At 35.2% G+C, this 17484-nt stretch overlaps 1 protein-coding gene across 5 annotated transcripts in view; it reads left to right on the top strand.

The window, feature by feature from the left end:
- The first annotated feature begins 644 nt into the window (after positions 1-644).
- LOC127861965 (flagellar attachment zone protein 1-like) overlaps positions 645-17484 on the top strand; it is a 34686-nt gene continuing 17846 nt past the window's right edge. For 3 of the 5 annotated variants that reach the window (XM_052400759.1, XM_052400756.1, XM_052400760.1), the window contains exon 1: positions 645-763. The gene's annotated coding sequence lies outside the window, so the exon portion shown is untranslated. Of the gene's footprint in view, positions 764-866; positions 916-17484 lie in introns of those variants that run through there. The other 2 variants (XM_052400758.1, XM_052400757.1) reach the window with 2 other exon arrangements.

Below are 17484 nucleotides of genomic sequence, written 5' to 3'. Positions count from 1 at the left end.
GAGGAGGAGGAGGAGGAGGAGGATGAGGATGATGAGGAGGAGGAGGAGGAGGAGGAGGATGATGATGATGATGATGATGATGATGATGATGATGATGATGATGATGATGATGATGATGATGATGATGATAATGATGTTGATTATAATTATGATTATAATTATTATATTATTATTATTACTATTATATGGCAGATAACATTGGAGTATTAATTTAGTTTCGTTTAAACCTATATATTTTAGCTTAATTGCATGTAAAGCCTAAGGCTTATTTGAAACGCTCTGGAGTCCGTTTCCTGGGACTAGAACCAGTATTTGATGTCTATGGGGAAATCTAGAGAACGCTCCCACATTGGGATCGAACAGGTGAACTTCCGATCGCTAGACGGACACCATATCCACTACACCACTGCGACCTGTTATTGCATGCAATTTGCATGAAATAGTATAGTTATATCAAGACAAATGATACTTTTTATATGTTATTGAATTATATTTATCATCAAATATTTAATATTATTATGTCGAGAATCGTTCACAGCAACATGTCAAGTCAAACTTGCTTACTTTATCAGTTCGCCAACTAATTATTATTGATGAAAAAATTCGGGAACCAGAATATAATTATGATAAAGCTCTTAAAACCCGTTTCAAGTCATGACCGTTTTGACCATAGAAATATGCAAATGAACTTCCTTGTCAATAATTATTGATTTGTAACAAAACAATAACAATTATTATATGTGTTTAAGATAAATCCTTGCAGGTAATGAATGTGTACTTTGTTTATTGATTAACATCCTAGACAGAAATATGCAATGCATTGCTCATTTGTTAAATCGAGGAATTTGATTGTGAAATTGAAAAACTATATCACAGAGCTGATTTGAATCTGTGCTGCGCATTTGTTCACTCGCGGTACTGGTAGTTATTGAAATGCAGCTTACCAAAATGTGTCTTTCAATTCTATTAAAACATGTTTACCTTTTCACGAGAATTGCAATTACAAATTTTGTTTTACATGTCGTATCTTGTTATCATTTATGATTTTTAAATGAAACTTGCGGCCATCTTGAAAAATTACGTCATCAGACACGCGGTTTATTTTTTGGCCATCAATAAGATTGTTTTTAATTATAAAACAAGCCCAAATAACCCAAATTTTCGTGGATTGTTATCTTTTGTTGGGTGTGACCCTTTATGTACCATTCCCTTTATGTACCACTTTGAGAATTTATGTACCACCTATATATTATGAAGGTGTTGTCCATTCATTGAATCATACATGCCATAATTTTTCAGACCAATTCCGGGACATTGAGTTAAATTGTCCGGGACTTTTGCCGATTTTCCGGGACATGTATAAAATGTAGCGATATTTATAGACATATGCATTTTGGTACGGTTTTTAATGTTTTGCATCGTTAATTGCAAAAGTTTGAAAGCCTATCCGAAATACACTTGATCTATTAACGTCAAATTAAACATTACTACTTCCGTTACTAGATACAAGCCACGTGTTTTCAGTGTAAGCGTTCTAAACATAGATGGTGATGTCACTGCGTTATTGTTATTAAGACCGGTGTGTAACGCGCAGTGGTTGATACGCCTTTATTAATTTATAACATTTATATAATAAAAATTACAACAATACAGTACCGTTAGATCGTCAACTCAAATCAATTCACAATACATACAACCAATCACAATAAAACAAATACAAACAAAACAGTACAGGTAGATTGTCAACTTAAAATCCGGACAGTCACACATTAATTTTTTACTCAGAGATGTTGGACTTTAGATGTGTGAACAACTATCCTTTGCCCTTACGCAGCGGGAAATAATGACGTAGTAGATTAAAGTCAATTAACAACCACATTAAACAATGCCGCCTTTTCGGTTTGATTGCGAGTTCACGTAAGACAATCGATATGATAACAGGACCCCTGTTAATTGATCTATTTTGAGACGTAGCGTAGTCTGCCTATTCGGGTAGGCATTTTCATGGAGATGCTGCAGATATACACAGATTCGAGGTGCAGTTAAGCCTAAGATAAGGTACATGTATATATGGATTTTGTAAATTCCGGGACATTTGACAGATTTCCGGGACAGCGGGACAAGTTCTTCATTTCCGGGACTGTCCCGGACAATCCGGGACGTATGGCATGTATGATTGAATCATTCATAGCAGTGTGAATTGGCATTGATAAGTGTTGATCGGCTCTAGGAGAAGTGCCCCCCCGGAGAACTGCCCCCCCCCCAAAGATTTTTCACTGGGCGGAGAACTGCCCCCTCACTGTTTTTTATAGGGCGGAGAACTGCCCCCCCTGCTGATTAATAAGGGGCGGAGAACTGCCCCCCTGTCAGAATTGATGACCCGGAGAAGTGCCCCCTAATTAAAGAAGTTTCGCGGCGATATATAAAGCGAGTATTAAAATGACAATAACGCCAGTAACTTTCTTGCTATTATGTCTGGAAATTGAGTGAAATTTCAAAAATAATATAAAGTTGTACAAGTAATAAAAGTTATAAAACTGCAAAAAAAATACCTGCCTCGGCATGGACGTCGCCATCTTGATAATCACGTGATTTTCATCTATGTGAACAAAGAAAAACAAATCACTTTTTGCTAATAAAAAGTTTTCGCGGCTGAATTATTTGATATTTTCCCCTTAATTAAAACAAACAATTAGCATGCAATTTAATCCATCCTTATGCAAGCTGAAAACAATAATTTATTTGTTTGTTTTCGCCAATTACGGATTTGGACGGTTCAATATAATAAACCTGTATGCGGCTTTATTCAATATGCGGCTTTATTCAATATGCGGCTTTATTCAAAGCTAACAAGTTCTTAACAATTAAGGTCGGTCCGGTCTACCAATTAAAAGATCGCGGTGCTTATCGTTAACGGTAACAAGTTCTCTGCCTGCCTTATTAGCTGCTAATTAAAGCAACTGTTACCGATTTTGTTTGTTTGGCATGTCGACATGATCTGCTCAAAATGCAAACTGTTGCCGTAATGTGTGTATTTATGTATGTTATTTTGTATGTCACATGAATTTACTAAACAACATAAATAAATTGATTATGAATTCGACTTCACTTCACTTTTTTCTTCAAGTCAGCTAAATAATTGCCTTTGCTTTGCCTATTAATTTACTTTTTTATACGTAAATTTACGTTTTTTTTCCATGGGTCAATACTATCTTTATAATGTAAATTAAAGAGATCTTTTCACGCTTTGGTAAATTGACAAAATTGAAAAAAGTTGTTTCAGATTCGTAAGTTTTCGTTTTAGTTATGATATTTGTGAGGAAACAGTTATACTGAACATTAACCATGCTCTAATATAGCCATTATATGCATCTTTTGACGATTTTAAAACCTAAAAAATATAAAGCGTTGCAACGCGAAACGATTGAATAATTTGGAGAGTTCTGTTTTTGTCGTTAAATTTTGTGAAACTACGAAGATTGCTTATATAAGGTATAAAATACGTCAAACATGTGTACTCGGCGGAATAGCTCAGTAGGCTAAAGCGTTTTTACTTCAGGACTCTGGCAGGACTCCAGGGGTCACTGGTTCGTAACCTGCTCCGGGCAATGTTCTTTTCCTTTTTTTAATTTTTTTCTTGATTTTTTACTGGAGCTTTTACGATCCAATGTTTACATTTATCAATATAAAGCATTTAATGAATAAGTTAAAAAAATGCCAAAATCTGTGAAAAGGCCCCTTTAATTCCGATGTAACTTTTTCTCAATAAGTACTGAGTTGCACGTCTATATTTAGTTGCGACACATGGCCAGTATTAACACGCACGCGTTTCCTGTGTGGATCTCGACTATGTTTCGCGCTCTTATTAAAACACGACTTTTACATGGCATTCATGTATAGTGAGTGGTGCAGATGCGTACCAAGGGCCTTAAACAGTATTATCACATGCCTCTAGACAATTTGTGTTATTTAGTTCGATAAATGGTAATATACTTGTACTGAAATTAAATTGTTACCGGATAAAATGTGTACGGCGATAACGTAAAATTACCCTTAAGTATTGTTTTCACTACGTAACTAATAACTAATATGACACCGGGGGGGGGGGGCAGTTCTCCGCCCCGACAGATTTGATGGGGGGCAGATATCCGCCTACTAAATTCTGACAGGGGGGCAGTTCTCGGCCCCTACCGATTTGATGGGGGGGCACCTCTCCGCCACCTTTAAAATAAGGGGGCAGTTCTCCGGGGGGGCAGTTCTCCGGGGGGGGGGGGGGGCGCTTCTCCGGATACCGTGTTGATCGAGTCAAATTTGAGATAATAAAATATTGTCTACTATAACATTGCAATTCATGGTACTGAATAATTTATTTCTTGCTATCAAAAAAGTTTTGACAATTAGGAAAAAAAAGTTCAATAAAACTGATTTACTTAGTAACTCAGTTCTTACTAAGTAAAATAGTGCTGAATTATATGTTATATCTATTTTGTTATTGCAATTCATGTTATGTTAAGAACCAAAAAAAAAGTTAAATAAAACTCAGTAACTTAATCTAAATTACATGTACATAATTAAAAAAAACTCAATAAGAATTATAATTGAATTTTTTGTCACATTTATAAAATGTTTTATTTCCAATAATAAAAATAAAATGATAAAGCTAAAATGAAATGAACCTTATGCACTGGTAACAGTATCTCTAATGAAGACTAATGACACTGTCTGGTGCTCAACAGCTCTAAATTCCTCACCTATGCCAGGTGTGAAATGTCATGTTTTTTGAGTAAACATCCCAAACCAAATGGGTCCTTCTTCACAAGTGACACATTCCTCAAATAATTAGACCAATTAACAACAACATTTATACTTTTATTTAATTTTACATAGAGTTTTTTTTTATTTTATTTATTGGCAAACAGTACAAATACAAGCATACATCATAGTACAAAAAATAACAAATAAAAAGTTCATAAAATAAGGGAGTTTATTTTATTTTTTCTTTAAACAACAGGACAAAAACAAACATACATCATAGCACATGGGAAGCAAAGAACATTTTATTTATTTATTCACCAACAGTACAAACACTCCAATATACATAGTACATGTCACACTTCTTTACTCTTCACCTTTACTCTTCATCCTCGCCGTGGCCTTCAATGTTGGCCGGAATAGGTCCTGTTCCAACCAGGTTGTTTGACTTCCTCAGAGCCTCGAGGTGGTGTACTCATCCTCATTCTCATATCTGTCCCAGATTTCGTAAAGATTGTCATTTCAGGTAAGAATAAGAATCATTTATTACTACTGGGGCTAATAAATTATACTAAGACAGTCACTGACACACAAGCTGGCATATTAGTCTAAATTCATAAATAATATGTCACAAAATACATTTCATTATTAACACACCTTCATATTAAACCATCTAGTCTCTACATATTATATATATGGTACATAAAGGGTCAGATAGTGGTACATAAAGGGGTGGTACATAAGGGGACTGGTACATAAAAGGTGACATCCTCTTTTGTTAATATTGCAAATCACAAAGATAAGTCTTAATTGATTATAACTTCAGCAAACGTAAATGTCTATGAATGGCTGCATGTTACAATCATTAAAATTCTTAGGACTTAAGGTGATTTTTTAGCTCGGCTGTTTTCGGAGAAAACCCAAAGTATTGTCATGGCCAGCTTGTTGTGTTGTCCGCCATCTGCCTCATGCTAAAACCTTGACATTTTGCTCTTAAAATCAAAGTGCTTCCACAGAGCCCCATATAAGCTGCATATCTGCATTTTTTTGTAATAAAAATGTGTTGATTGTGTATATAACAGACACATGCTTTCCCTTCTAACTTTATAATGTTATTAATTTGATTGTCATTTGCATACTTGTCAGACGTCCTGATCTTGGCTGGGCAGACCTGCTAGTTGGGATATGTGTCCCGATAAGAGACACATTTGGAAAATACAACATGCATTCTATAAGTTAACAGTAAAATAAGCTATTCAAGTTCTGTTTTGCTTAAATTTACCATCGGTAATCCCTTTATATCCCCTTTTAAACAAACCATATCTATAAATGGAGTTCACCATCGTTTTTGACACCATATCAGCAATTTTTTGAATTTATCAGGCATTCACAGTCTTTCCAAATGGCCAAATACTGTCGGTCCTCGGATTTTTCTGATAATAATTTGGAAAATCTGGAAATAATTATAATATTGTAGGACCTCATTTCCGGTTATAAAATTATGCGAAATATGGAATTCCATAGCCTATTTTCAGACAAGTTTCAAGGCTATACATGTAGTAAGAATTTACAAAATTATTAATGAATACTCACATTTTGCTTTATGGAGTCATCTGCATAGTGCACATGTGTGTGTTCTTGCGGAACATAGAAAATGTTTGTGTTCATGATTGTTATATTATAATTTACAGGCCTTTTCCGCCCTGTGCCACGGTCCAAATATCGGCCCTATTCCCAATGCAAATCTGGTTGTGTTTTATTGCCCAATTGAAAAAAAATCCAACTTGCAACGATTGCAAAGTTTATTTTTTCGGCCGCTAAAAAATGTGCAAAATATCGTTACCTTAATCCGCAAACTAAACATTGGGAAAAACCCACTTGTTTTTAGCCTTCGTATCGATTTATACAGCCCGCACTGTGCAGGTAATCCTTGATCATCAAAATGGCGTCTCACAACAGCAAATATTACGTGGACAAGATATATAAAAAAATGATTCGAAAAATACGCCAACAATTTTGTTCCTTTTCAACAAGCAAAAAGAAAAACAAACAACATCGGGTTAGGTAAGTATAAGAATACACAGATAAATTTCTAATAATAAAGATTGTTAAAAATGATTTCCAAAATTCAACAACAAGATGTGACATAACATTTTTTTTTATCTGAAATTGATTATACATGTAGATCAATTCATTTGTTAGTAATTGTGTTATAAAATAACTTTGATATTCTTCTTATTTTAAGGCATTAAAGCAGTCCTAAAATCTTTAACATGCATGCATTATGCCCAATATACATGTAAAAGGTAACTATTTGTTTGTGCAGTAGTGTCTTATAAATAATACCAGCTTTTAGGCAGTGAAATGCTTTCATTTCAGCAGCCAGTTGAAGTGATCTCATCCCCACAAGAGGCAGATTTGTTATTTGTTATTTAACAGTTAACAACTTCTTTGAAATATAAGAAACACTATTTACATGCGATTATTTTTATGTCCCCGAAGGAGGGCATATAGTGATCGGACCGTCCATACATCAGTCTTTCCGTCACACTTTGCGTTTAGGTTTCTGTGTTTAGGTTTCAAAAAATGCTCATAACTTCTATGTCCTTTCAGATAGCAACTTGATATTTGGCATGAACGTGTATCTCATGGAGCTGCACATTTTGAGTGGTGAAAGGTCAAGGTCATCCTTCAAGTTCAAAAAAACAAATCCAAGGGAAGTCATAAGCTTCAAAGGGAGATAATTATCTTTACCTGCCAAATGATAAAAAAATCAGACATTCCCAAAAGTGCCGGACCTTCGGACCTGACCGACGTTTTTAAGACAGGTCCAATTGAAAATGCTATGTTGCCGGCGCAAATGTCCGGTAAATAATAAAACAGCAGAAATTTATTTATTTCATTTAATTTAAATCTGAAAATAAAAGAAAGCTTAAAAGAAATATGAGCAGTAAAAATTGTGTCTTATTTTTGTTAACATTCATGAAATGTTCCTGCACATGCGCAAAAAACACTTCCGAGTAAATATGTCAAAAGTGTTTACGGTTGTACGAAAATAAGTTCTGCAACTCAGATCGTTGTAATCCGGGCATAAGCAGTTTGTTCTGGTTCATATTGGCGCTTTACAGTGCATTTTCATTGATTTGTTTATCTTTGTGGCCAATTTATTGACTTTGTGTAGTAAAATTCTAAGTTGTAATATAATTTTGCGACCAGGAAATTAATAAGTTGTCAATGAAATTTTCGTTATACTGGTTATTGCTTTTTGCTTTTAAAACTTAGTCTGTTTACGTATGTTTTTGATATCCCACATGTGTTCTGTTGTTTTAGGTACTTCATTGATTCCTAACAAATATAAATGTTTTTTTTGTGTGTAAAAATAATTTTTTTACACTCTTCACCGACTTTCAGTCACTGACAGTCATTTCACTATCAGCAATGCTTTTTTCTTAATGTTAGCAAAAGGCCTTGCCTTCAAGTTTGGGGGGGGGGGGGGGGGGGGGAATATCCGCAAAACTAAGAAAGTGGGAAAAAAATCCAAGGTGAACTTTACATTTTGGGAAATATGCATGATTTGATTTTAAAGACATTAAGTTGGTGGAAGGCGCCTTTCTCTTGTGGCGAAGGGGTCTTTATAAGGTCCCTGCTAAAGAAGGAAAAAAGCCCTGATCCAGAGCTCCAAATAAGGGTCGTATTTTGGTAATTACGAATTATTTTCAAGTCCGTTACGTATTTATTTTACAATCTTGTCGTACCATTAAGAATTACAAAATCAAGTTACAAATATTATTTTTACATCAGTTAGTATCGATTTTTATTGAGTTCTTTTCGCGTATTAAAGATCTTTTCAGTGCTTATATAAAATGGTTATCGGGTTTGTTTAACAAAGCCCATTTTTTCCAATAAAAGCGGCGTGTACAGTCTATCTGTCAAAAAACAATGGCGGCGCCCAAAAACAGGCCAGCTTTGAATTGAATGCGGGTTTAATGTTACAATACCTCTGCCATGTGCAATGTCGAAGGTCATGAGTCATGACGTACCAATTTTATTCTACTCGGATAATTTATATCTAATCGAGGAAATGTGTTTTCTCAATGTCTATTGTGTAGTATTAGGACTTGTTAGTATAAACATGAACTGTGATTCCAGTTTATATAAGATGGGTGTTACTCGTAATTATCGGTGGATTAACAAATTGACAAAACTCGCTGGACTTTTACAGTAGTGGATCTACGTAATTAATAGACCTTTGACCAATTTTGTTTTTCTTAAATAATTTTTCCGACTTTCTTTAACCGTGCCGTCTGCCAAAAACATGTAATTATCGAATGGTCAATCAATTATCACGTTATCATTAGACAACTTACAGCACGCGCAAAGAGGTTGCGGGATATAAAATAAAGTTGTTTACGTATGGATACGGTAGATAAAACTATGGAAATTAGCACTACAGTTTGCACGGGTGGGTTGTTAGTTTTCGTTTATATGGTTATGAATTATTGTCTGACAAAATAAATTGCACATCGACTGGATAATTAGTGTTTAAGAGTTTTGAAACACGAAACAAGTTAACAGTAGAACATACTAGAATAAATCGTATTCATATTTACTGTTGGGAATGTGTTGCACGTGTAAACTTTTTTGAGCGTAAATACATGTCTATAACGACGTCATTTCATCGCTTAGGTAAACTATTGCATATGTATACACAATGCGCGCGTTCTCATTGGTAACTATCGATGTTAATGTACCGCTTAACTCCGCCTGCAAGGCGTGTACTAATTGGGCTTGCAGAACAGAGAACTATCCAAACTGTCGGCGAAATGACACTCGCTATGATCTTTTGATCGAAACCGCTATTGTTTGGAGTGAATGCCCATGAATGCTAGTTGCCTGGATAAGCTTTCACAGCAGTCGATCTTTTGCTGTGATAATAAACTGATAACATAACAAGCGTCATCGGTGACTTTATGACATGTAAAAATAGAGAATTTTTAGATGAAAAAGTTGAGAGAAAAAAACATCGAAATTGTAAAAAAGAAGGCGAAGTCAACTTCTCCTTCATGTTATTTAAGGGCGACATTATTATGTCCCGGGCGAAGATGTCGCCCTCACGGCCGAGCCCTGAAAGAGCGTCCTAAAAAACTGCAAAGCGTACAAAAACACGCTTTTAACATATTGTACGCAAAGTGAGCCGAAGTTGAATGTTAAGAAAGACATTATAGAAAAGATCTTATACGATGTTGTATGTTCAGTTGCCGAAACAGTCGGAAAAGCTAAAAAAACGTGACACGACGGGTCCAAACTTAAACAAAAAAACATTGAACGAGTGGAAGGGACAATGCCTGTGGCCAATCGTTGAAAAGATTGAAGGGGAGACCCGTTTTAATTGTGAAATATGTAAAAATTGATCGAAGGCATGCAATCTAAGCACAGTTTGGGCATATGAAGGTATTTGAAAAATAAAATTGTATAATACTGAATAGACACTGTTGAACTCCTTTAAATTAAGTTGCTAGTATGTTTATTTTGATTTTTTGCATGAAATAACCATTATTATTTATTTTTAGGTCATTTAGAAAAGTAAAGAATTATTTTCCAAAACTTAGTAGTAATGTTAAAGATAAAATTTCAGAGTTAAGAATTATTTTTGAAAATCTGGTAGTAACGTTAAGAATTTCACAAAACCTTATCTGGAGCTCTGCTGATCAGTATCTGAAAACTTTTGTTTAAACAGCAATATGCATGCAGGTATACACTTATTAACCAGGTTTTCCGAAGGAAAAAACTGGTTATTAGATTGGCGAATGCGGGCGGGCTGGCGGGCGGGCGGAACAAGCTTGTCCGGGCCATAACTATGTCGTTCATTGTCAGATTTTAAAATCATTTTGCACATTTGTTCACCATCATTGGACGGTGTGTCTCGCGAAATAATTACGTCGATATCTCCAAGGTCAAGGTCACACTTTGAGTTCAAAGGTCAAAAATGGCCATAAATGAGCTTGTCCTGGCCATAACTATGTCATTCATTGTGAGATTTTAAAATCATTTGGCACATTTGTTCACCATCATGGGACGGTGTGTCGCACGAAAGAATCACGTCAATATCTCCAATGTCAAGGTCGCCACGACTAAAAATAGATTATTTTTTTTAAACAAACTTACAAAGGGGGTTAATTTTGTTTGTTCATTTCAAAAGTTCAGTTTGAGTTTTCTCCCTTTATCAGATTTTTTTCACAATGAAAACCTGGTTTTGTGACAATTTTGTCCCTTGTTGTATTTTAAATTGAGAAATTGTTTTGTTTTTAACTACTTTTTTGTTTAAATATTTTTCTTTAGAATACTGCAAGTGTTTTGCGATTTGTTAGTGTTCAGTGTTGTGTTGCTTATTTTCCATTACATTTTCCCAATTATCTTTATGTCAATAAATTTGAGTCGGTGACGTGATGTTTTGGTCCTATGAATCCCAGTTCGGTCCTGCAAGATTTTTAAGTCCAAAGGACCGAATGTCCTGTGGACTCAAAATACTTTTGGGAATGTCTGAAAAAACAATTAATAAATCAAAGCAGCGCAGTAGGGGGCATTGTGTTTTTGACAAACACATCTCTTGTTCCCAATTGAGCCAGTTTTGTGATTATTTTTTTTCCCAAAATGGGATTTTTCAGGACGCGAAATTCTCAAAACTCCAGTGTGGTGTTTTCCCAAAATTGAGCGGAAAAGGCCTGATGAAATTCGTGAACACATGATTTATTGTCAGTATTGGCCAAAAATAATGATGTTTTGTAAGTTATATACTAATAATGGACTGCATTTAAGGTTGAACAATTGATGTCTTACTTAGGTGTCCCAATTTTTTGGTCAAGTGTCCCGACATTTTTATGCCCCAGTAGGGTGGCATATTATAGTTGAACTGTCCGTCAGTTCGTCTGTCTGTCTGTGACGTCTGTGTGTCCGTCTGAAAACTTTAACATTGCCCATAATTTTTGCAATATTGAAGATAGCAACATGATATTTGGCATGCATGTGTATCTCATGGAGCTGCACATTTTGAGTGGTGAAAGGTCAAGGTCAAGGTCATCCTTCAAGGTCAAATGTCTAATAAATGGCTTCTGTCCATCCGTCCAAAAACTTTAACATTTGCCATAACTTTTGCACTATTGATTTGAAGATAGCAACTTGATATTTGGCATTCATGTGTATCTCATGGAGCTGAACATTTTGAGTGGTGAAAGGTGAAGGTCAAGGTCATCCTTCAAGGTCAAATGTCAAATATATGGCGTCTGTCTGTCCGATAACTTTAACATTGGCCATAACTTTTTCAATATTGGAGTTAGCAACTTGATATTTGGCATGCATGTGCATCTCACGGAGAAGCCTATTTGAGTGGTGAAAGGTTAAGGTCAAGGTCATCCTGCAAGGTCAAATGTCTAATAGATGGCTTCTGTCCGTCCGTCCAAAAACTTTACATTTGCCATAACTTTTGCACTATTGATTTGAAGAAAGCAATTTGATATTTGGCATGCATGTGTATCTCATGAAGCTGAACATTTTTAGTGGTGAAAGGTGAAGGTCAAGGTTATCCTTCAAGGTCAAATGTCAAATATATGACGTCTGTCCGTCCGAAAAAATTAAACAGTGGCCATAACTTTTTCAATATTGAAGATAGCATCTGGATATTTTGCATGCATACGTATTTCATGATGCTGCACATTTTGAGTGGTAGAAGTTCAAGGTCAAGGTCATCCTTCAAGTTCTTAGAATGGCAACCGATAAGATTTCATGTCAATTAGTTTTCTTTACAAGCTTTTTGTAACAAGTAGTTTTTTTCCCTCAAAACAATGTGTCAATTAGTTTTTGACAATTTGGTTAATTCTTGCATATTCATGTACATGGTTTGTTTACCTTATATATAAGACGCCGAATATCGGCGTCCTACCCCACGAAACTAGGCTGGTTTTTTCCCCTTTCTGGACCAAAAAATTCCCCCCCCCCCCCAAAAAAAAAAAAAAAAAAAAAAAAGTTTTTTTGTAGAAAGATGTGTCTCATGATTATAATATCTCAATTCTATTTCAATTTAATCTTGTCAAACGTAATAAATTATGAAAAATGCAATGAATATAGAGCAAACATGTACAAATGTAATAATGAGAGAGTAAGTAACCAAATCCCCCAAAATGGGAAACGCCGCGAAAATAGTCAGTCCCTGTCAAGAAGATCTCAGTCTGCCACAGTCAGCCATAGTCAATCCCAGTTAAGATGGTCTAGGAAGAAAATAACACTTTTTTTTCTTAACCAATTTTGCAGTAAAAGTAAGACTCTTAACATTTTCCCAAATTAAGAAAAAAAACGCACAATTTTTCCCACAAAGTCGAAAATCACGTGTAAAATTTCCCCCACATAAGGGCTTAAGGCCCCATCCCCCACAACCCCCAAAAAAACCTGATGTATTATCCAGGGTTCCCAGCCAACCTGGAAATCAGGGAAAACCTGGAAAAAGACTTTCATTTTTTCCAGTCAGGGAAAAGTCAGGGAAATTGACAAAAGTTCCTAAAATGTTTCTTCAGACTTTTCCTATATTGTACTTGTGTCGAAAAGTCCATATTTTTAAAACAGCAATAATTCATCTGTTTGACTATAGTGGCTTTGTAGTATACATGTACATGTAGCTTAGTGTACTACATGTGTTAGTAACTACCTACTTCTTTCTCTCTGTTTATATAGTAGCTGTGATGCACCTATATATATTTATTGAGGGTGTTTAAAACAAGAAATAGGTCAAAATTATGATCCTGGAATTTTTATTTTCCATCAGGGAAAAATCAGGGAAATTTGTTCATACCAAAAGCTGGGAACTCTGGGATATACATGTATATGGATGAGAAATGTTCTTTATTTTTGAAATTGATAATTCTCAGCAATTCTGATTCCAGTTGATAAAGTTATTATAAATTCACACTGTCAATGATTGCTTGTAACTATAAATTGTTTATTAACAGCTCTGGTCACAAAATGAATTGTAACGTACTGGCGAGCATGCATTTGATGAAAGTTTCCTTACGCATCGGTTTTTAGCAGTCAAACCGGTTTCTTTATATACTTACATGTACAACAACTATTAAACTAAAATTACTTCCACACTGGGTAAAAGTTGGCTTTTGTGCATTTATGAACCATATACTCAAAAAAAATAGTGGACCGATGTTTGTTAAACTTCAGGACTTTTCACCCTTATATAACAGAGGCCGAAATTTGGCTACTTCCCATTTGAAAATAAGGTCATTTTTTCCCAAAATTGATAGAGGAATTTCCCAAATTGTAAAAAAATATATATAAATTTTTTTTTTAGTTAGACATATTGGGCATCTTCCAAATTGAAAGCAATTAGCTCTAATATGGTTAAAAATGCACCACAATGTGTCTTTTAATACTTCTGCACAATGAAAAAGACCCTGTTCCAAAAACTTAAAAACATAATCTTCCCAAAATGAGCAGTTATCGTGCATGAAATTCCCAATTTGAAAGGCTAGGGCCTATTCCCAATTTCCTGATGAAAAGCCCTGAACTTGCATTCTGGATACTGTTGTCACTAAAAACTGTTATTAACAGTACACTTAAAACAACTATGTATCATTTGCAATTCGTTTTCCATTTTCATAATAGTTTTTATCTATGATTGATTTTTTTATTAGCTCGACTGTTTTCGGAGAAAACCCGGGGTATTGTCATAGTCAGCTTGTCCACCGTCCGCGTCGTGCTAAAATCTTAACATTGGCTCTAAAATCGAAGTGCTTCCAACTACATCTTTGCAACTTCATATGTAGCTGCATCTTGATGAGTTCTACCAGCGATTTTTTTCCTTCTTTATAAAGTACCGGTAAACTGCACTCTTTCCCAATTACGAAAAAACTACAAAATTCCCAATTGCTGTCCAAAAAATTCTCAATTTAAGGTAAAAAAAATAATTGAAAATGCAACATTTAATTAGTTTCCCTATGCAGCTCTATGGCCTGAACCTAGGTAAATATAATATTGACAGCTTGAAAAAACTTAGTTATCAATTTTAAAGTATTTGTGAGCATAAAATCAAATACACCAATTTCCCATTTTGAGGCTTTCACGACGCGATTTTCCCCAATTTTCAGGTTTTCACGACTCAATTTTTCCCAATTGGACAGGTACGGGTACTTCTCCCAATTGGACAAAAAAATTGCTGGTTCTACACACCATACCCTTTCAGCGCCCTCACTCTACTTTGGGGGAAGGGGTCCGCAGCCCTTAGGAGAGGGAATTTTCGCATTTTCCTTTTTGGGGGATTTTTTTTACTTATAATGTTTAATATTTTCGAAGTTATTTTTACATGTTTTTATTTGGACTTATTACGAAGATTATTGCATTAAAAACCAATGTAAACATGAGTATTTTATTATCGGCGGACATTTAAGTAAAAGACGAGTCGGCCTTACCGTAAACAGTCATTATTCTTCCGCTTTGGAGATTTATTACTTTAAAAAAAAGGCACAGAAATATGTTTATTTTTTATTTTTATTTAGTACCTCATCCATAAGTCGAGTTGACTTTTGAAGTCAATTTTGGGAGCGTTTTTAGGTCGACTTATGGCCGCAAATTTACGGTACTCTCTCATTATTACATTTGTACATGTTTGCACTATATTCATTGCATTTTCCATAATTTAGTATGTTTGCAAAGATAAAAATGAAATAGAATTGAGGTATAATAATCATGAGACACATCGTTCAAAAAAAAAAAAAAATTTGGGGGGGGGATTTTTCTCTCCAAAAGGGGAAAAAAGTATACTTTTCAGGTGGGGGACTGCCGCCGAATTTCGGCGGCAGATTTAATAGATTGAGGGCCCTGCCTTTTTTGGGTCAATTTGTCAACGGTAAAGGTCACTGTGACCTCTAAACAAAAATAAAAAAATTAAACACTTGCTTTTTTAGCTCACCTGAGCACAACGTCCGTCAGTCGTGCGTTGTGCAACGTCAACATTTGCTTTGTTCACTCTCTAGAGGCCACATTTATTGTCTATTCATGAAATTTGGTCAGAAGATTGGTTTCAATAGTCATTTACACATATGATAAGCCTTTCAACTAAGAGATAACAGAAAGAAAGACAACATGTACATGATGTTGCAGACTGCAGTATTTATCTCCCTTGTTTAACCTGGTTCAGTAATCTATTTTTAGTTCTGCTCTGGAATTTGGGAAGCTATTGATCATTGATGAATGCACTGTTCTGAGGGAAAATTGACTACTCTGCCATTGATCTCTTCTGAACTGTACACAATAAGCTGTTTTGGCTGATTTAAACACCTCTTGATGCTTTCTTGAAAAGTTAACAGCTCTTGAAAAAGGTTGGAATTTTGAAATAATTAAACTCTTAATTATTTTCAACACCAGCATCAAGACATTTTGGCATTATTTTCTAAATTATTCTTATTATTTAGATTATTTTTATTTGGCATTTTCTAAATTAGAAAGACTATTATATTTCAATAACTGTAGTAAATTTTTTAGCCGGATTTTTTTCGAAAAAATCTCGGCTTATAGATTGATGTTGTCGGGCGGGCGGGGGGGCGGGGGGGGGCGGGCGGGGGGGGCGGGCGGCGTGCTCGAAAATGTTAAAGTTCTTATTTCATGGTATAACTTTGGTATGCTTGGACCTAGAGTCTTCAAACTTGACATGAAGGTTGGCCAGGATTAACAGATGACCACTGGTCATTTCAAGGTCATTCATTTGAAGGTCAAGGTCACTGTGACCTTCAATATAAAAAATGTTAAAGTTGTTATAACTTTGGTATGCTTGGACCTAGAGTCTTGAAACTTGACATGAAGGTTGGCCATAACTAGTTAGTAACCACTGGTCATTTCAAGGTCATTCATTTGAAGGTCAAGGTCACTGTGACCTTGAATGTAAAAATGTTAAAGTTCTTATTTCATGGTATAACTTTGGTATGCTTGGACCTAGAGTCTTCAAACTTGACATGAAGGTTGGCCAGGATTAACAGATGACCACTGGTCATTTCAAGGTCATTCATTTGAAGGTCAAGGTCACTGTGACCTTCAATATAAAAAATGTTAAAGTTGTTATAACTTTGGTATGATTGGACCTAGAGTCTTGAAACTTGACATGAAGGTTGGCCATAACTAGTTAGTAACCACTGGTCATTTCAAGGTCATTCATTTGAAGGTCAAGGTCACTGTGACCTTGAATGTAAAAATGTTAAAGTTCTTATTTCATGGTATAACTTTGGTATGCTTGGACCTAGAGTCTTCAAACTTGACATGAAGGTTGGCCAGGATTAACAGATGACCACTGGTCATTTCAAGGTCATTCATTTGAAGGTCAAGGTCACTGTGACCTTGAATGTAAAAATGTTAAAGTTGTTATAACTTTGGTATGCTTGGACCTAGAGTCTTGAAACTTGACATGAAGGTTGGCCAGAACTAGTAAGTAACCACTGGACATTTCAAGGTCATTCATTTGAAGGTCAAGGTCACTGTGACCTTGAATGTAAAAATGTTAAAGTTCTTATTTCATGTTATAACTTTGGTATGCTTGTACCTAGAGTCTTCAAACTTGAAATAAAGATTGGCCAGTACTAGAAGATGACCACTGGTCATTTCAATGTCATTCATTTGAAGGTCAAGGTCACTGTGACCTTAAATGTTAAAATGTTAAAATTGTTATAACTTTGGTATGCTTGGACATAG

Source organism: Dreissena polymorpha, chromosome 16 (assembly GCF_020536995.1).
Source record: "Dreissena polymorpha isolate Duluth1 chromosome 16, UMN_Dpol_1.0, whole genome shotgun sequence".
In the NCBI taxonomy this organism is placed as follows: Eukaryota; Metazoa; Mollusca; class Bivalvia; order Myida; family Dreissenidae; genus Dreissena; species Dreissena polymorpha.
The sequence above is the reverse complement of the archived record's forward strand: the minus strand, read 5'-3'. Positions and strand labels throughout refer to the sequence as shown.